Source organism: Schistocerca gregaria, chromosome 3, assembly GCF_023897955.1.
Source record: "Schistocerca gregaria isolate iqSchGreg1 chromosome 3, iqSchGreg1.2, whole genome shotgun sequence".
In the NCBI taxonomy this organism is placed as follows: Eukaryota; Metazoa; Arthropoda; class Insecta; order Orthoptera; family Acrididae; genus Schistocerca; species Schistocerca gregaria.
In genome coordinates this window covers 443,659,532-443,681,606 of record NC_064922.1, presented here as the reverse complement: position 1 = coordinate 443,681,606, position 22,075 = coordinate 443,659,532, and positions in this window count along the sequence as shown.

Here is a 22,075-nt window from a genome sequence, read left to right as displayed (position 1 = left end):
AGTGGTTTCCACTGCTTCTTGCATCCTCACGCCACTGATCATTACAAATCTTCCATTTTTTGGCGCTGTTTCCCACTCCAAGAGCAACAGAGTGCCCTGAACATCTGTCCACTTCACTGCTCTGTTTGACAAGGCCGTTGGATGGACGAGGGAGACATCATATGCAGGAAGTCTATAGAGACCACTGTTGACGATTTTTATTCTAAAATTTAAGCAGTGGTGCTTTCGAAACCGAGACCTAGAACTTTTTGATTACCAGTTCGAAGACGATACCCATGGACTTCTAACTGCAACCAAATCTATAGAAAGAAGGCCTGGAAATTCCTGGATGTCGTTAACAGTGTTTCATCTCTCCCTAAAGTTGCCACTGTTCTGTAGGAAACTCACCATACTAATAATCTGCTCGTGGAAGATGAAGTGCTTGCACAATCATTCATTGTCCCAACACCAATATAGTGACATCATGCCTAAGCTAAACTCAGTTAGACGTGAGAGTCTCGTCTCTGAAGTAAAGTACACTTGCACAATCATTCATTATCCCAACACCAATATAGTGACATCTTTGCCTAAGCTAAACTCAGTTACACGTGAGCCTCTCGTCTCTGAAGTACACTAATGGAGAAAACTATCAGAGATATTTGCCTGTCAGGATTCTGAAATTCGAGTAACTTTCCACCGCAGTGAGCTTCGACAGGAAAGGCTCAGTTCTCTACAGTTTCTGGTGTCAAGTAAGTGTAGTGGCTTATGGCCACTAAGAAGTTGTCTTAAATCTGCTGGTCTTGCTCCCTTACTCTCATATCGTTAACCTGCTACAAAATTTCGTTATACTTGGCGTTACAAAAGTGTGGCCTACTCTCTCTCTATTTTTATTTTGTGCTCAGTAAAGGTGGAGCATAACCGTGTTCCTTACACATTATATAGGTTAACCAGTTTTTGCTGTTTCTACGTTCCGTTAAACATTATGTCTTGCGGGACCTTAACGCGTTTTCGGATCCTCCAACTCTCAAAGATGGCCTACAGTTTGGTTTTCCCCTTCCATTCCACATGTGCGAGTCGGACCTTGTGCACAACGTTCTGGGGCTCTTTCGCCGGCCAGTTTTATGACCCACGGAGTATATCCTCGTCCATAGTCAAGTGCTATTTGCTTTCATATAAGCTTCCCGTTTAGGTGTACATGCAGTTCAAAAAATTCAAAAGGTGCTAAGCACTAAGGGACTTAATATCTGAGGTCATCGGTCCCATAGATTTAGAAGTATTTAAACCTAACCAACCTAAGGACATCTCACACATCCATGTCCGAGTCAGGATTCGAACCTGCGTCCGTAGTAGCAGCGCGGTTCTGGACTGAAGCGCTTACAACCGCTCGACCACAGCGGCCAGCACATGCAGTTCAGTACACGAAATTGTAATAATGTAGTTAAGTTCTGGTCGTCACTGATACTGATTCATATTTCATTTACCGGCAGAGATTAATTTATTCCGATCTGATCAGACTTTCTAATTCAGGGTTTACAGCAGTTACGGGACAGTCTGGTGATTACGATCTCATGATTACAACATGAGCAGCAAAGGTCTCAGCACGCTTCTCTGGAATAATTCTATAGCCGTCGATGTCTCCATCCGTTATTAAGTGCCATTATTATTGTCTACCAACAAGCTGTAGATCCAGTTCTAAATCGATGACCGACCTCGAGCATTCCATTTCGACAATTCGCTTATACGTTTTATTTCAATTAGTAGGAAAGAGGTGATGTATTGTCAACAAATAACTGAGATAGCCCCATCGCCAAAATCTGAAGGGGACTACGAACATACCATACTCGCTTCCCGCACACATAGGAAATTTGTGTTCCAGCAGTTTTCGATAGTTACAACGCTCTCGATCACGATGTAGATGGTGATTATGATTCAAGTTAAACTTTCAAAACGCTGTAGAAATAACACCACTGGTCAGAATGACGTCAAACTACAACGGAATATCATCGGAGAAGGCAGAAAACGTATGACAGAAGAAAAAGAACTAGTTACAAAATGTCGCAATAAATGGCGCTTTAAGCGCCTTAATTTAATAGTGGTCGACAACAAATGACACATGAATCATACAGCAATACCTAAGGTGGACGTTCGACGATAGACAAACTGTGTTACTCAGCGAGCATAAGTGTACAGGTGTGATACTGTTAGTTACATAAGCCCATCCACTACGACAAGGTCATATCACATCAGATGGGAAAAGTCGGCTTTTAATTGTCCTGAGGCCAAAAGCCGCATAAGAACCAACAACCACATCGGTTTATAATCGTCGTGAGACCAAAACCCGCAGAAAAATATCAATAGAAATCACATCGGATTATTAATTTCCGTGTGACTGGCGCAAATCTTTTTCAATATGTTGTCCACCGTTTCTGCAACAATTTGAAATCGAGAAACATATCGAAGTGTTCCGGGCTCACTTTCAGAATATTTTGCGCAATGCGTGCCTTCAATGCAGCTAAGTCTGCAATATGAACACTGAACGCAACATTTTTCATATTGCCCCAAAACCAGAAGTCCCACGGATTAAGATCAGGTGACCAGGACGGCCAGGCTGTAGGGAAATGGCGGCTGATAATTCTAGCATTTCCGAAATGGCCTTTCAGCAGCTGCTGAACTGGATTTGCAATGTGCGGAGTTGCGCCATCTTGCATAAAAATGATCTCATCCACTCATCCTCGCTGATAGAGAGATGGAATGACGTGGTTGCGCAAAAGACACTCATAGCGCTAGCTAGTGACGGTACAGGTAATAGGACCAGAAGCAATTGTCTCTTCGAAAAAGTATGGCCCTACGATAAATGATGCCGTAAACCCGCTCCACACAGTGAGCTTTTCAGAATTAAGTGGTGCTGGTTTACTTGCGTGTGCATTTTCCTTTGTCCGTATTTGACAATGCTGTGTATTGCCATATCCTGTCAGACGGAAGTGTGCTTCGTCTTCAGAATGAGATTTTCAGCGGAGTGTGCACTGATATGAAACTTCATGGCAGATTGAAACTGTGTGCCGGACCGAGACTTTCGCGGGCAAGTGGTAGAGCACAAGGACAGACGTAAATAGTTGTTAACGCTTACTGAATGAAAGCTGATAGATGGTCTTTAGTATGAAAGTGGTGTAATGAATGGTTGCCTGCACTCGATGAGATTCGAATGCCAGTGGAAATGAAAAGGCATGCGTAATTCCGGCCCGTGGGGGGGGGGGGGGGGGGGGGGGGAAGCTTGCACACGTGTGTTGGTCTGCTTTGACACAGGAAGAATCCCAACAAGGACGGTCCTGGCAACTGAAGAAGGATATCCGGATAATACTTCGGAAACTGAAAATCTTGGACGCCACACAGAGGAACGAGGAAGCGTTACATCGGAAATCACGCAGGCTGGGTTATTTCCGAGGATTTGTACTCTGAGAAGCATACCATTGTATGAGTTCCTAGTTAATAGGGATAGGTATTTCCTCGCAAACGTTCCACACTGGACGACAAAAGAGTAAAATGTGGTTTTTTGGCGTTCAGAAGAATCTGTACAGAAGGAGAATATTCCGTGGTTTCGAGCATATGAGTCGCCTTCTGGAGTTACGAGGGAGGGGAGCCGAATTTGGCGGGGAAGCCAGCGGGGTGAAGAGAAATGGATCTTCTGTTTTGAGCGCCCGTATTTGACGGTCGCTCATTATCAGCCATTGCTGGTACAGACTGACTTGCTGTCTTTGCTCTCAGGAGAATTTATAGTTAGAATTTTTAGGTATTGCACTGTTGCAAACTTATACGATTCGGGACTTCGCCTCTGGGTAGGGCGTCGTCGTTGAGTATGCAGCGTTCAGTGATTGAGAGCACGTCTGTCTATACTCTCGTTGAGGCGTTAACTGAATTCCTTACTAATGGCTGGGAGATCGTTTCTCTTGTCTGTAGAACACAGAGAGGAGAAGACAGTAATTAGATTATACTACTCAGAGGACTGCCTTCTGCCGTCCTAGTGTCTGAATGAGTTTATTTATTTATTTATTTTTTATTTCGTGGCTGGAATACTTCCACCGTCGCAGACGTGTACGTGAACCACCTCTCCAGTGTACTGGATGCAGTACATACGGTGCTATTGCTGCTTCGTCTTGTTAGGACTATAAAGCTACACAGCTGTGAATACATAAGCTTTAATTCCACTGAGGCTCCACACCACTGTAGATCTGAAAGTAGTATCTTCTAGTGTCTGGTACGTAGATGATGTGAGTCATGTCATGTTATTTATATTAGACCGCGCAGCTCTAAAAAGGGGCAGATATGGACAATTGATAAGTAATATTACTTAGAAAATTCATTTCTATCTCTTTATGTCCTTTGGACATTGATATATATACATTTGTAATAAATAAAGTGATTTTAATCTACAATAAATGTACAAGCAGAAACAATATTTATCATTTAGTAGTTACTTATTCTGTTAATCATTAATTTACGTTTGTGTTGTAATTTATATGTTAAACAGCAATAAGGAGGAAATAATATCACTATTAATAGATCATAAGACCTGCTGCACGGCGTAGTCAGACAGGGCCAAATCGTCATTGTCGCGTTCAGTATTTTCCGTTGCTCATATTCGTTTTACACCCGTTTGGATTGGCACCTTGGAATATTAGTGATTCACATTCATGAACAGACTATAAGAATAGTTTACCATATCCCAGATTGGAAGTTTAGTGTCTGTGCCCAAATACTAGATAGCACTGTCAACTGAACATGCAAAATCAATCATGTATTATGATTAGGTGACGAAATTTCACATACCAGGGTTTCAGCACATCAAAACATTATTTCTGGAAAACTCAGTAAAGAAACTGGGTTACTGATTGTGTTGTCACTAAAACAGTCCACATAAATGACGAGTACTCATAAATTTTTCACATGCAATTTACTTTTTTGTTAAAATTTGATAGTATAGAAAGTATAAAGATACAATGGAACCATTTTCCAAGAAATACGCAAGAAACTTTAAAAAGGCCTAAGTTATTACTCAGATCATGAGAGGTTAGTTTTTAATAGCACCTCCTGATTTTTACCTGTATAGTAACTCACTGAACTTAATTAATTTGGATATTAATCTCTCGTGATCTCATACACTCGAATTCGATCGAAGTATGCGCTGCAGAAATGACAAAAGTGGCTGTAATAAAATGGACGGTCAAATTTTAAACATGTAACAGAAACAGATAATTGTGTATGGACACAGCCTGGGAAATGCTTGATTTCCTTGTTAGAAAACCTAAATGAACATTTGAATAAGAGATAAATTGAAGAAGAGGAAAGTGTCTAGAAAAGTAATGCAACACATGTGACAAAATTAAAAGTGAAAAAAGTGAGTCAATATTTTACAATTTTATTGCTCGCATCCTTTTTATAAATACATAAAGTGTTGCACGAACTTTAGATTTGAAAAGAAATTAAGTGCCTACACTTCAGTAAAGTGTTTCATATCACGTAAAACAAATAAGACTGCGTTCAGGTCCTAATAACTACTCTGTTTTCAACGGAATACGCTACGTCTACCATAACATTCTTATTCCGCCTACTATCATTAACTGCGTGTTTTTCTTCTCACTCTGCTATCACCCTCCGTCAAAATCCTCCTCCATTCGTACTCAAAACCTCAAATGAAAAACTCAGGGTCCATTTGTAGCAGACTTGAAAGGTCTGGATCTTATGTTGGAAAACGTTTTTACACTTTAAAGAGCTTTAGATCGGGCGTAAGAGAGAAGAAACGGAAGAATTTGAACAAAAACTGCATACACCCGCTCGATAATAACTCAGAGAGGACTTGAATATCAAAGCAAATACTAAATAATTCCTTTCGCATAGTTCTACAAAGGGAAAATGATTTAATTAATACATTTCTTTGTGTCTGATAACCTTATTCATAAATTCAGAAGTTACGTAGCATGTAAGTGAATATAGGGATAGTAGGACTTGATTTTAGTGTTATGGGAACTATAGTAGAGCACAGATCTTAGTACACGTGAAATAGTTTCCATATAGCAGGTGATCAATTTGAGAGGCCGGTGTTGGCTGCGGCGGCAGGCTCAAGAGCAGCCAATGCCGTGAGCGCTGAGCTGACTAATGGAATCCCAGGGGCTGCTGTGGCTCGACGGTAAGCTTCTCTTCTCAGGAGGGGCGATGAGGGAGGCAGAGGGGCCGCAATGCGGGAGAAGAGTCCCCAAGTCAGGAACCACGAGCCTGGGATTTTCTCTTCCTTCATTAACTCCTGAAATTCCTCGGGAGAGCAAGCCAGAATACATAAATAGCGAGCGAAGCAGACCCTAAATTTTAAATGTCTTGTATCGCTTCCCGTGTTCATTCATGGGATTTGGTAATAGGCTGCTCGCAGGTGAAAGACCGTTGGAACCTTTAATAATTTAAGCTCTGTCCTTGTAGCTCTTCGTTGTAAGATTGGAAGGATTATGTTTCTGCTACAAACTTCATTGCACCACCAACAGCTGCGTCTACTACCATTAAATTTAGAAATTTTTGTGAAATTTTCACTTCTAAGAGGCTTTTTATTTGTTGCAGTGTTTTAGATGTAGCAAGACTATACATAGCAATGTTGAACAGTGACTAAAAACAAAAGTGACTGCTTATGATGATGCAAAGATTATTCTTGTATAAAACACAATTAAAATGATATTTGCGTTCTTTGGGCTTCAGTTTGAATGAGTAAATTGCTGTGCAGTAGCAGCGATTACGTGCAAAAGTATAGTACGTTTTATCAAACGTACAGATCAGGAATACACATATATTCTCATCAACTTGCACACACGAAGTACGTTAAAAATATTTCCGGAATTTCGCGCCAGTTGTGTGTTGTAGCTAAATGCTGTTGTCTTACCTGCACACGGATGTGTTTCACGTGGAACTGCCGGAAGTTTCATTTTATGTCTGTTAGTTATTGTTCAGTGCTCTATTGAGCAGAACGTTGTGTCGCACTGTTTCAGAATTTCGATATGGCTGAGTTAGAGGAGCAATGTGTCTGCATTAAATACTGTGTGGAACTCAAAGAAAATCTTGACGAGACGCACCAAATTTTGCGGGAAGCCTACGGTGTTGAGTGCTTAAGCGGTACTCGTGTTACGAAAGGCTGACACTGTGTAAAAAGGGCCGGTCGGAGGTTAATGATGAGTCTCGTTAAGGCGCCCTTCGACATCTACCAAAGGATTAGTTCATCATGAATTCCTGCCACAGGGAAAAACTTTTAATCGATGTTACTGTCGGGACGTCTTACGATGCCTGCGAGAAGATGAGGGAAGAAATTGCCTGAAAGTTGGCGAGGCAATTCATGGCTCTTGCGTCACGATATCGCACCAGCATGTGCCTCCCTCTTGGTGCGTGACTACCGCACAAAAAAAGAAAACACTGTGCTCTCGTCCTCCGCAATCTCCATACCTAACCACGGCGAACTTTTGTTATTTACTGAATTGAAAATCTGTGTTGAACGGACGAAGATTTACAACGACAGACAAGATAAAAGAAAATTGGCAGACGTCGCTTCGCGCTATCCAGCAAGAGGCGTACCCAGACTGCTTCCAGGAGTAGAAAATCCGTTGGAGCGGTGGATCAATTGTGGAGGAGAGATTTCGAAAGGAGGTCACGCACAATAAGTGAACGGCAAGCGTAAAAATATCTTGGGGACGAATTTCCGGAACTTTTTGATGGAGGGAGGGGCCGGAATGCAGGAGAAGAGTCGCCGATACCATGAGCCTGGGATTTTCTCTTCCTTCATTAACTCCTGAATTCCTCGGGAATTCCTAGGGAATCTCAGTTATTGCTCTTAACTACAGGCAAGTAAAGATATACACAAACCTACTAACCCTTTACTTACAACAACACTATACGGAAACTTGTTGTGGTCTTCAATCCGAAGACTGATCTGATAAATCTGTCAATGCTGCTGTCTCATGTGCAGGAACCTTAATCTCTGAAACTACTGCATCTTAAATCCTTCTGAATTAGATTACTGTATTCATCTCTTGGTCTCCCTCTACTATTCACCCATCTAAAATGAATCAAGGTAGAAAAAAATGGTTCAAATGGCTCTGAGCACTATGGGAGTTAACATCTGAGGTCATCAGTCCCGTAGAACTTAGAACTACTTAAACCTAACTAACATAAGGACATCACACACACAAACACATGCCCGAGGCAGGATTAGAACCTGCGACCGTAGAGGTCACGCGATTTCAGACTGAAGCGCCTAGCGCCGCACGGTCACACCGGCCAGCTACGAATAATACATATGGCTGGCACTTCTATTATTATTACTTCTCAATTCCATTTTAGCTAGGTGCATTAGCTCCCTCAAGGTTTGAGGTTGATAAGTTGGCCCAAATCCTCGGGGTCAAATTATACAGAAGGTGAAGAATTGCACAGGTGAGTTTAGGAAACTATGGTCAGGGATAAGTGCTTATGGTACTCCAAGCTCTTGGATGAGCAATATGAGCGAAGAATGTGTTTGTAGGTCCATATCTTTCATAAAAGCAACGGCTTGCCGCAGTGACGTCGATGTCCATGTCTTAAAGAATATTAAATAACCCGTTGTGATGTGTCGGCAGTGGAGCTGGAGTGTACCAAGATCCAAAGTCATCGAAATTTTGATGAAGATGGAGTGTTTCTCATTACAGGAACTTGTAAATACGTATTGATATACGGTGGATCAGGACGCAGTGCCCAAAACGTCGTGGATGCACAGGGGGTGTAGTGACATCAAGCGAGATTTTATTTTTTAGATGTTAATCACCTTAGATAAAAATGTACGAGCAACTGTGTTGTTATTTTGTAGAGGCCTGACCCAAGTACTCGAGGAATAATTGTTGGCTTGATAGAGTTCGTGTAATAGGGTTCGATTTCCTGGGAGAGGGTTGGTCAGTAAGCCTCTGTCAAATTGCAGTAAATTAAACACTTCGGTGTACACTTTGTAGAGAGTACTGATGCGACAGTAAATACACTTCTAAAATAAGAATAAAAATACGAGGAAGAAGTGGCTCCAAACGCTATCGAACATGCGACATGATTTTCAGGTGGAACGCTTGCTAAGAGCTTTACTTGTTGGTATAGAATGTGAGTTCCTTATGTCTATAAAAAGTAAACATCTTCGAGTATTAATAATCAATTTTAATGCAATCAGATTCGCGTCCTTTAGCAGCTGTACGATCGCGTTGATAATGTCTTTTGAGATCCTGTATTTTCGGTACTTAGCAAATTAGAACGTTACGGGGTAGATTAAAACTGCGTGCCGTGCCGAGACTCGAAACCGGAACCTCCGACCGATGGAACTGAAACTTTCATACATAATAAACTGAAGGGCCAAAGAAACCTGTACACCTGCCTAGTGGGCGTAGAGCCCTCACGAGCACGCTGAAGCAGTGCAGCACCACGTGACATGGACTGGACTAACGTCTGAAGTAGTGCTGGAGGGAGTTGACACCGTAAGTCCTGCAGGGATGTCCATAAATCAGTAAAATTACGAGTGGGTGCAGATCTCTCTTGAACAGCACTTTGAAAGGCATTCTAGATATGCTCAATAACGTTCATGTCTGGAGAATTCGGTGGCCAGTGGAGGGGTTTAACCTCAGAAGAGTGTTGTGTCGCATTGTCCTGCTGGAATTACCCAAGTCTGTCGGAATGCACACTGCTCATGAATGGATGCAGTTAATCAGACAGAATGCTTATGTACGTGTCGCCTGTCAGCTATCTAGACGTATCAGGGATCCCATATCACTCCGTCTGCACACGTCCCATACGATTACAGAGCCTCCACCAGCTTGAACAGTCCCCCGCTGACGTGCAGGGTCTATGGATTCGTGGGGTTGTCTCAGAACCGTATACGTCCATCCGCTCGATACAATTTGAAACGAGACTCGTCCAATCAGGAACATGTTTTCAGTTATCAATTGTCCAATTTTAGAGATGGCGGTTCCAGGCGAGGAGTAAAGCTTTGTTTCGTGTAATCATCAAGGGAAAACGAGTGGACCTTTGGCTATGAAAGCCCATATCGATGACGTTTCGGTGGATGCTTCGCACGCTGACACTTGTTGATGGCCCAGCATAGAAATCTGCAGGAATATGCGGCAGGATTGCACTTCTGTAAAGTTGAACGATTCTCTACAGTCGTCCCTTGTCCCGTTCTTGCAGGATATTTTCCGCTCCAGCGACGCCGGAGATTTGATGTTTTACGGACTCCTGATATTCACGGTACGCTCATGAAATAGTCGTACGGTAAAATCTCCACCGCTACCGCAGAGATGCTGTGTCCCATCATTCGTGTGCCGACTATGAGAACATTTTAAAGCTCACTTAAATCACGATAATTTGCTATTATAGCAGCAACTGCGCCAAACACTTGTTGCCGACCGCAGCGCCTTTTTCTGCTTGTCTACATTTTTCTGTATTTGAATGCGCATGCTTAAAACAATTTCTTTGTTGCTTCAGTGCACGACGCTAAGTGTTATCTGCAAATTAAAGTCGAAGTGAACGAATGATCATATGACCGTATTATATTTTTATTTTAGTCCATTAAGAGACCCTCAACTGGTTTTGCGCTTTAAAGGTGCATCCTTGCGCGAAACTCTGTATAAAATCTGCTGCTGCTGATGCATTTAAAGATGACATATGTGATTAATCATGATGTACATCCTCTGGTATGAGAGAGAAGATGTCAGAATTTAGTAGTAGAGGTTGAGAAATCTGGTCTGTTGTAAGACAGAGTGTAGAGATCAGTAATATAGGATGGAAATTTAACTATGACTTATCAAAAGGTCACACACTGCTTGTAAAACACAGCAAAGCACTCTGATGAGAAGGAGGAAACCAAATGAAGCTTCAGACGTTCATAGAGTATGTGTTATTATTTCGGTGATTGGTAATTCGCAAAGGATTTGGCAATATGATCACGCTTCTTAGTATGACTTGGGACCCCGTCGGCTAGGATGCTTGCACTGATTTAGTTCAGAAAGGTGTCTCATCGACTTTGCATCCTGTCCTGAGACACGCTGTTGTAACTAGCCCTAGACATCTTGGATATGGGCGCTACGGCCGAGCTCGTGTGTGAGCTGGTTCCCTACATCTTATATCAGAGACACGCCTGGAAACTTTGCTCGACGCTGGAGTACCTCTCAACATAGAGACACGTGCTGAGTGAGAATCAGCCCTGTACTGTTGTAGAACGGCGCCATGGTACTGTTGCATGACAGGTAATACTTGAGGACCCTGGGTTTCCATGAAGTACTGTTGTTGCCTTCAGAGTTTCGTCAATCACTAATAAACCGCAACACGAAGTCATATTCAGCGGTTACCCACACCACGACGCCAGGAATAACGCTACTGTGATGTTCCAAAACTCTGGATGAACAGGACCACTCTTCAGGTCTCTGCCATATTCACCGAAGATTGTCATCCCAATTCCTGCAATACTCCAAACGCAGAGTTGTGGTGTCAACGCCATCCTGTGCACGAGGTAGTAATTCGCTAGTCTGACTACTGTTACTCTCCGACCAATGCTGAAGGATGACACAAAATGTTGCATTGACGCCACTATTTGTTGTCGGATCGAAGGCTCAGTTCCGAAAGGGTCGCAAGGTGCTTGGCGCAGAATACAACGGTTCTGTCTTGTAGTGGGCAGATGTGGTCTGCTGGAACCTTGAGGACGTGTACGTCTGCCGTCATGTTCCCATGCAGTCATACATCGGGTCCCTTTCACACTCAAATGCTCCACAAATCTGTGCATTAAGCTACGTCCTGCTGGAGCTACAGAAACATTCCACGGCGGCAACATACGGATGCTCTACACCCCTGCTACAAACTCCAGCGAGAAGACTGATACAGGAACCGACCAGCTGTTTCGAGTAACTGGTCCCCATAAGTCGTAGAATGTTGTAGCACGAGACTTCGGCAACCAAAACAGCTTTACTTAGGAAAATAAGCTGGTAAAGAAGCCGTGTGCGTGAAATTTACAAAGGGAGGAAACTTTATGGAGAATTCCACAGTTTATATCATCGGCTAGAAATACTACCAGAGAAATTCTTCGACGACGCGACAATGAGCACAGACACGTTAGACTATCTCATCAATGAACTTAAGACGAAGGTTCTTTTATGTGATTCTTATGTGACCTCAAACATTCAACCCTCAGTCAGTGGGGAAGAATGAGTTACTAAGGTAACTATGGGAAGATGTTTAATCACCCGTGGCGTGGCTGTGGTGTGGCAGAGATGTCTTTGGCTAGCAAGGTGAGTCTCTGTCGGTCGCAAGTTCCGTTCAGATTGTTACTGCTTACCTATTATGTGACTCAGTTGCTATTCTCTCATATGCTCTGTGTATGAAGTCTCGTCTATTCTCTTTACACTGCATGTAATAATATAATTTGGGGTCTTGCCAAAGTACCTTATGGTCATACACATCCATCCAAATGTATCAAATATCAGAAATTCCTAATATAACACGTTCACTCATCAAGATATTTAACTGCTATTGATTGCAATTTTTTTATTCATATGACCGGTTTCGGTTCATTCAGAACCATCTTCAGATCTGTAAAAATAATGATACTAATTTACTATTTCACGGAAGCAAATCATTTTCATCCTATCTAATCAACATCAAATATTCCAGAGCGTACCTGATATTTCAGTTACAGGAGTAACCCGTCCAAATCCAACAGTTTCCACATGCTACGTCACTTAAAATTGGTTGGCAGAGTGCACGTCATTTATATTAATTATAACACTATTACCGACATTCCCGAGGAATTGTATATAATTGCTAAATACGGAGCTATTGTATCAGCATACAAGTGGAGGAACCTGACTGGCACGGATTATGGACCACAAGCCTTGCCATTATTGAATGATTTAAGTTCCTTTGCGAAACCGTGGGTGCTACGTTTCTCATCTTGGCAGTTGTTCTTGATTCGAATTCACAAATGTTTACTTCGTCTTTTTTGGTGAAGGAGATGCGGAAAACCGTGTTTAATGACTCTGCTTTAGTGTCACCGTTGTTATCGCGCAGTGAAAGATATTGATTGCGTCTTGCCACTAGTGTGCTTTATGTATGACCAGAATCTCTTTTGGTTTTCTGCCAGATTTCTAGACAGAGATTCGTTAGGGAAATGATTTAAAGCATCTCGCATTGAAGTACGCCCTATATTTCTAACTTAAGTAAACTTCGATAGTCTTGGGGATTTTGCGTCCTTTTTAAATTTTGCATGCATTTTTCGCGATCTGGCCCATTTTGTGTACCATGGGTGATCAGTATCATCACTTATTAATTTACGTGGTATATATCTCTCAATTTTTGTGGATTCCATCTCTCTGAAATCATTCCACGCCTTATCTACGCTTAGATGGCCAGATTGGAAGGAGTGAAAACTGTCTCTTAAAATGGCGTTAAGGGCATTTTTATCAGTTTCTTTAAATAGATGTACTTTGCGTTTCTTTTTCATGGTTGTTGGTGCGCGGCACGTCCATCAGATATAAAATCCAAACTCAAGAGAACTGACAGTTACCCATCTGGTTTCCACTTTAAATACAATTTCGATATGTTGGGTACGTTTCATATGCAGTATTCTTTAAGGTAATATGAACCATATGCGAAGCCTACACATTGCGTTTTTAGCTCTGCAAACTATAAAAAATGTGAAGCAGCAATTTACTTAGTTTCGTACAGCACAATAACTATGACGAATGGCGGAGATGATACTCTTTATCGAGTGAAAGTATCTTGCTGTAAGACGCCAAACAATAAATTTTTCTACCGAATAGTTTTCTGGGATGTCCATTACAGCGCTTCGCCGAGAAGACTCATAGCTGTCGCCGTCAATATAGTGTGTACCGCGTGTTTGAATTCAAATTTTCGCAGTTGTAGCAGTGGCATGGATGTCGTCAACGATGGATACCTCAGTAGCGATAGCTATGGCCGTCTTTTGTGACCTGTGGCTGTAGTGCGCTGAAGGGCATTTCTCTCGCTGAGGTAGGGCGTAGCTCTACAATAATAGACCAGTCGGTCAGATGGAGACCTACAATAAAACCCTTTTCAAAAGCCATCAAAAGCAGATAAAACTGTCTCACTCGAGTACGTGGCACATTCGTGTCTTCAAAATCTTACATTGTTCACGCCGGTTATATATCCAACCAAGTTTGAGAACACCACTAAATGCGAACAACTCTAATACTCACTCTTGTGAAGTACCACAGATTACTGACACACTAATCATTTACACAGCCACCAGTGGCGTGTACGTACACGAAGTTATACTGACATCCGACAATTTACTCGTGGTGCTTCTCTTCTTTGGTCAGTCAGTGTCATTTGGTCAAGAGGAAACTGTGGGCTTGTAGTTACATTCGGGATACCAATGTCTGTTTAACTTGCCGTGCTATCACATTTATAGAACACGAAAGAAAATGGTGTGCCTCCAGTTGTAAGAGTTTTCTAAATGTATTTAGTTTCATCTCTTGAGTACAACTGTAAAAAAGAAGATATTTTGTGATATGAAAAAGGGAAGAAGAGCAACACACTTCTATGAAAAGTACCTTTAGGTCAGTTTTTATTTCATTGTTGTGATTACAGTAGCAACGTAGTCCATAGTTTGATAGGTCACATTAAAGCTAAATAGCTTGGTATAATGCTGAGAAAGAGTTGTAGACCGAATTTAGGACGTTAACAAACGTATTAGCCTTTCGTAATTTCGATTAACAAGTGAAGATCAGGTTAAAACGTTAGTCAATCGAAGGAGTTAACTTAACGACAAATTTATTAAAATTTATCGGGTGATTATAATTTAATATCTGGATGTTGGGAGTACAGAAACCACTATTTTACGATATTTGCAGATATTTCACTTGTCTTTCTTATATGTATACCAAGGTAGAAATCGGAGGTGAGATGTGAGAAATATTTTTATGCGTGGACACTTCAGCTGACGGCAATGAAGAAGTGGTTTTTAGCATACTGTAGCAGAGGAATGTGAGCCGATAGTTCGGGCACATCAACTGCTTGAAGCGGCAAAGTGAAGATATACCAGATCTTTGCTTCACCTGTACGGAAGGGTGGGAGCTAAGAGACCGGCTAAGATTAGATTAGATTTACTTTCATTCCATTTGATCGGTAGTGAGGAGGTCCGTGAGTATGAAGAACATACAGAAAAACAGTAATACATGACAAACATTTACAACTAAAACAAATAAGTTTAACAAGTGGAATGAAAGTCATTTTTTTTTACTTACTGACGAAAGCGACAGTTTTAACGGTGAAATAGTGAAATACTTAGATTTTTAGTATAGGATCATCCTGAGATATTATTTAAGATGTAATGCATTTTTTTTTTAAATGATAGTGGATGTTTCTTGAAATGTTCTGATAGAAGGCAGGCTATGTTGACATCATCATGAGAGTGTAATAACAACCTGTCGTTACTCTTGTCCTTAATTCGCAAGACTGTCACATGTTAATGACAACAGATGTATTTTGCAGACAACAAAGCGATATACGGCACCTATAATGAAATCTGGCTAATATAATCTGTTTAAAGTGGTGTGTTTGTGTGTAGAATATATGAGTCTGGCGACATACCATGTGACTTTCTGAAAAGCATCATCCACACAATTCTGAGAGCAAGAGCTGACAAGTGCGAGAATTATCGCACAATCAGCTTGACGGATCATGCATCGAAGCGGCTTACAAGAATAATATACAGAAGAATGGAGAAGAAAATTGAGAATGCGCTGGGTGACGATCAGTTTGGCTCTAGAAGAAGTAAATGCACAAGAGAGGCAATTCTGACGTTACGGCTAATAATGGAAGCAATTCTAAAGAAAAATCAAGACACGTTCATAGGATTTGTCGACCTGGAAAAAGCGTTCGACAGTATAAAATGGTGCAAGCTGTTCAAGATTCTGAAAAAAAAGTAGGGGTAAGCTATAGGGAGAGACGGGTCATATACAATATGTACGAAAACCAAGAGGGAATAATAAGACTGGACGATCAAGAACGAAGTGCACGTATTAAGAAAGGTGTAAGACAGGGCTGTAGCCTTTCGCCCCTACTCTTCAATCTGTACAACGAGAAAGCAATGATGGAAATAAAAGAAAGGTTCAGGAGTGGAATTAAAATACAAGGTGAAAGGATATCAATGATAAGATTCGCTGATGACATTGCTATCCTGAGTGAAAGTGAAGAAGAATTAAATGATCTGCTGAACGGAATGAACAGTCTAATGAGTACACAGTATGGTTTGAGAGTAAATCGCAGAAAGACGAAGGTAATGAGAAGTAGTAGAAATGAGAACAGCGAGAAACTTAACATCAGGATTGATGGTCACGAAGTCAATGAAGTTAAGGAATTCTGCTACCTAGGCAGTAAAATAACCAATGACGGACGGAGCAAGGAGTACATCAAAAGTAGACTCGCTATGGCAAAAAGGCATTTCTGGCCAAGAGAAGTCTACTAATATAAAATATCGGCCTTAATTTGAGGAAGAAATTTCTGACGATGTACGTCTGGAGTACATCATTGTATGGTGGTGAAACATGGACTGTGGGAAAACCGGAACAGAAGAGAATCGAAGCATTTGAGATGTGGTGCTATAGACGAATGTTGAAAAGTAGGTGGACTGATAAGGTAAGGAATGAGGAGGTTCTACCCAGAATCGGAGAGGAAAGGAATATGTGGAAAACACTGATAAGGAGAAGGGACAGGATGATGGGACATCTGCTAAGACATGAGGGAATGACTTCCATGGTACTAGAGGGAGCTGCAGAGGGCAAAAACTGTAGAGGAAGACAGAGATTGAAATACGTCAAGCAAATAATTGAGGACGTAGGTTGAAAGTGCTACTCTGAGATGAAGAGGTTAGCGCAGGAAAGGAATTCGTGGCGGGCCGCATCAAACAAGTCAGTAGACTGATGACAAAGAAAATAAAAAAAAGTGGGCAAAGAATAAAGAAATAAACGCACACACAAATATCAGGGGGCTTCCTAAAAAGTAAAGCCTCCGAATTGTTTGATCTGTTCTCGATATTGCTTGAACACTTCCATGTCATGCATTTCACTCGGTCGAATTTACCGCTTCGCCGGGGCGAACTGCTACCCTACACGTTAGAGGGCTTTGAATTGTATCGTGTGATGTCCCACTGTATAACTTGATGTATTCTGAGTCAACCGAAAGAATGAATTCGAAGACTTCATCTACACACCGAACACCTTCTCGTTGAGCATCGCAATGCCACACCACCCTCCAAGGCAGCGACATCTGTAACAGTCCACCGCCTTGGGTCAGTGTGTCGATCATCGTCCCTACAATCCAGGCTTGGCACGGTCCGCTTATATTTGTTGCAGAAACTCAGACATCTTCCTTCTGATAGTGACGAAGCGGTACAACTTGAAGTTAGGTTGCGGCTCCGTCAATGAGTCATACGTTATAAGATGACAAAATCCACAAATTATGTTGGGAAATAAATGTGTAGATATGAAGAATAATGGTGTAGCACGTTAATATAATTTATTTTGGTTAGAAAGCCTTAAGAGATTTCACGTACAGAATTCTGAGTTATTACTTTTCAGTACGCACTCGTCCAACGAGAGCTCGTCGTGTGATACTTATTAAAACGCTGACTCAATCTAACAGCCTAACAGATAGTAAAACTGAGTTCTCCTGTTAATCAAGAAAGAATAAATGTGTTACTGTTGAACTACCGAAGCTAGTCACTTTCTCCAATGCATCTCCCACTTTACAAACTTCACAGACATTTATTCCCGAAGTGGAAAATGTTCGCACCACATTACGTGGACATTTAATAAGGCCATTTGTAATTTTTTTATGAGTCATCAGTCTTCTGGCTGGTTTGACGCGTCCCGATGAATTCTTCTCCCGTGCCATTCTTTTCATCTCAGAGTAGGTCTTGCGTAATAAGTCCTCAATGATATGCTGGAACTGCAGTCTCTGCCTTGCTCTACTGTTTTTACCCACCACAACTCCCTCTGTTTCCACAGGAGTGATTCCCTTATGTCTTAACAGATGTCCCACCTTCCTGTCCCTCCTTCTTATCCGTATATTAGCTTCATTGGTGATTCTGAAGACAACCTCGTCATTCCTTACCTTCTCAGTACAGATAACTTTCAACATTCTTCTGTAGCACCGTATCTCCTATGCTTCCATTCTCATTTGTTCAGATACCGAAGATCCGTGTTTCACTGTCATAAAATGCTGTGCTCGAAACGTACATTCAGAGAAATTTCTTCCCCCAAAGAAAGGCCTATGTTTGATACTAACAGAGAATATTTTTGCCAGGAATGTGTTTTTACCGTTGCTAGTACTCTCTTTATGCATTCTTCCGTCTGTCCGTCATCTACTGTTTAGCTTCCAACGTAGATGAATTCCTTTATCTCGCCAGCTTCGTGCCAGTCAATCCTGATGTTAAGTTTCACGCTGTTCTCATTTCTACTACAACTCATTACTTAAGTCTTTCTTCGATTTACTCTAAATCCTTATTCTGTTCACATTAGATTGTTAATTTCTCATTAGAGTGTTCATTCTATGCAACAGAATCTATAATCCTTGTTCGAATAAGGATAGTAATGTCATCGGCGTATATTATAGTGTCTTGACATTGATATAGTTTCACCTTAAAATTCAGTTCCACTCTTTTAACTACCCTTTATTCCCGTGATTGTTTCTTCGATGTAGAAGTGAAAGACTACGTCTATGTTTTACATCTTTTTTAAAGCTAGCACTTCTTGCTTGGTCTTCCTGTCTTTCATCCATCTTGACATTTTGTGTATTGTCCCTCTGATTCTACAGTTAACCGTTATTTCATACAAATTTCGAGCATTTTGCACCAGCTTACACTGCCGAACACTTTTTCTCCGTAGACAGCTCATTCTAACGTATCTTGAGTTTTCTTCATTATCAAAAGCAGTGTCACATACGCGTCTCTGATGTCTTTACCTTTTCTAAAGCCAAACTGATAGTAATCTAAAGCCCAACTGACAGTAATCTAACAGATACTTAATATTCTTTTCCAATCTTCTGTATATTATTCTCATGTGCAACCTGGATGCATTAGCTGTTCAGTCGAGTGTGGATAATTCTAGCACTTATCAGCTCCTACAGTCTTCGGAATCGTCTGAATTGTGTGGATAATTTTTTTTTCCGAAAGTCAGGTGCTATAACGCCAGACTCACACCAACGTGAATTGCCGTTCTATTATAACGTCCCCTAATGATTTGTTTGATATTTCAATGCAAATTCTGTGATGAGACCTTTCTAGAGATGTCCAGTCCTCTTCCACTGAACTGCCAACTGAGCTATTCATTATCTCAGTATCTCAGAGATGTTCAAGCGTGTGCGTTCATTCCTTAGTGCTTGCGCATCCTACTGTTTTGCGCAATGATTCTACATGATTGTCCCTTAAAGGTCAGTGAATTCTTCATCATTAGTAAATCGTCATCTGGTTCTACAACTACTCCTGAGGACGCCTTAAAATTCGATTTCTGATTTCGGAATCTCTGTCAGATCAAATCTAATGTAACTGAAATCTTCTCGTATGCCCCGGTCTTTTCCAAGTATGCCCCCTCATCTTTAGATTCTTGAACAGAGCATTCTCTATTTCCTGCTGAAATTTATTGCGGAATCCATTTAGTCTTTCTCCTCTCTCATTGGAACTACCGAGCTCTAATTCCTGCGTAACCCCTTCTCCCGCAACTGGCTTCCAACCCCCATGACAGATTTCCGTCTCCCTTTACGTACTGAGTTACATGTTTAATATGTTCATATATTTTCTCAAGCTGTCTGCTAGCTACGTCTGCATACATACCCGAACTATTATTGACGTTGTTGGTTTGCAGTTGACTATGATGAGAACGAACCTATCAGATAGTGTTCACAATAACTCCCGTTATACCATTTTCCGTTGCTGTTGATATTATTCTAGTTTCGTCTGACCAGAGGGCCTTGTCTTCTTTCCATTCCACTTCACTGACCCCCTCCCCACCTTCCCACCCCCTCCCCCCAACACACACACACCATATATCTAGACAGGGCCATAGCATTTTCACTTTAACATTTTCTAGCTTTCCTACCACTGTCCCGACTTGTAGAGCGTTATACTTTTGTTGGTTATTCATTTTGTATTTTTCATTTTCACGCACCTCCTCCTTGGTAGACCCCTCCCAGAGATCGGAATGGGGACTAGTCCGGAATCTTTTGCCAGTGGCGCTTTTTCAATTACAGATTATATCTTCTACGGAACAATATTATGCGTCTTTAAAAGAGTAGTTCCCATTGCGTTAATCTTTGATGATATTTGCAACTTTTAGGACAGTTTCCCACCACAAGGGCAAGAGAGCACCCTGAACCTCTGTCCACTCAGCCACCATCTTTGAAAAGGCCGTTGAAAGAACTAGAGTGACTTCTTATGCTATTGCTGACGGTTTTTAATTTAAACATAAACAGTAGCCAGGTTCTGACTCAGGACCCTAGACAAAACTACCTCACGATTACGGGAGGTAATCATTGGTAGCATACAACTACTTCACCCGACACTTGAAAGATGTACACGTATGTAACTTTCTGTGGGAATGGTTGGATGAACTTCGCAGATAAATATCTATAACTGTTACATCATTGACTTCTTTGCCTACTAGTTTCGTTTCAGGCGATCTTCTATATTATTAAGCTGGTTTCTGACAGCTCTATTTTCCTGCTCTTTTATTTTCGACAAAGTTAAGTAGTTTCATTTCTCAGGAAGATGTGCCTCTAAGTAATTGTCAGGTTTTTTACTTATGACCTAGCTGTAGATAATTCGCCATGTGTAACGCACCTTTTACATCTCGTCCACAGAGTGTGGCCGTAAATTTACGCTACAACGAAGCACATACTAATTCGTAGTACCTAGACACGTATCTTCTTTTATAAGAAGACCACAGAACGATAAAGCCTGATGTTCATAACCACAGCTTGATTCCTGAGTAAGGCAGTTTTTATTTACCTCACAAATTCTTGTACCTGTGGGAAGCAGAACTTACGTAATTATAGAATGTTCTTCATGAACGTTACGATGAGTAACTGACATCTTTTACAACGGTGTTATATCTACGTCAATAGTAATTCGCCAATGGACAACACACTAGGTGATGTTATGTTCTCTACCCTTCTCCTTTCCACTTCCCTCTCCTACATTTAGATACCTAATACATGGTTCCATTTTCGGAAGAAAACTATTTCTATTCCTCTTTCAGGTGTTTATCCTGCCACTCCTATATATCTAGTCCACGGTACTTCTCTTCGTGTCATTTCTGACAGTTTTCCTTAATTGCCTTCTTAGCGGAAGATATCACACGTGTGCTAAAGCAGTTCCCCCTGTGTGTAATCAGCTCAATAAAACATATCGTTACAAGTAATATGTCACTATTACACGTGTTGCCTGTTAATCTGCATTTCCCTGGTAATGACGCAAGTGATCACTCTCAATTTCCTTTAGCAGTACTAGTATCCCAAAAACGCTATTCACTTAACTCTTCTAAACCTATACATTTACGGAAAAATTGTCAAGCACCTCTCATTCGTAGCGTGTTCCCTCTCACTTGTTGTGAGAGGTAATATTGTATACTAATGGAGAGACAAAAAACGTCATATGCATACATGACTATGGTACTGCCAATAACCTACAGATTTCCCATAAAATAACACAAAACATATTTAGTCGCTGCATATGTACTGAATATTTACGATGTCCTGCAAGAAAAGCTTTTAAAAACTAGACATGATTGTCTCAATGGGAATTCCGCGATCGTTCGTTAAATATAATATGGCATTGCAGTCATCGATCGCTATTCTTTATTTTCAATTACCGGTTTCGGGCTAGCTGCCCCTCTTCAGATCCGTTAGACAAAGTAAAAAATTTAATTAATAAGAGAGATACAGTTAGTGATAGAAATATCTTAGTTTACAAAAAGAAATTTTGGAACGTATTAAATGCCAACACACCATATATTGTAGTTACAGAGTATCTTGTCCGTACAGA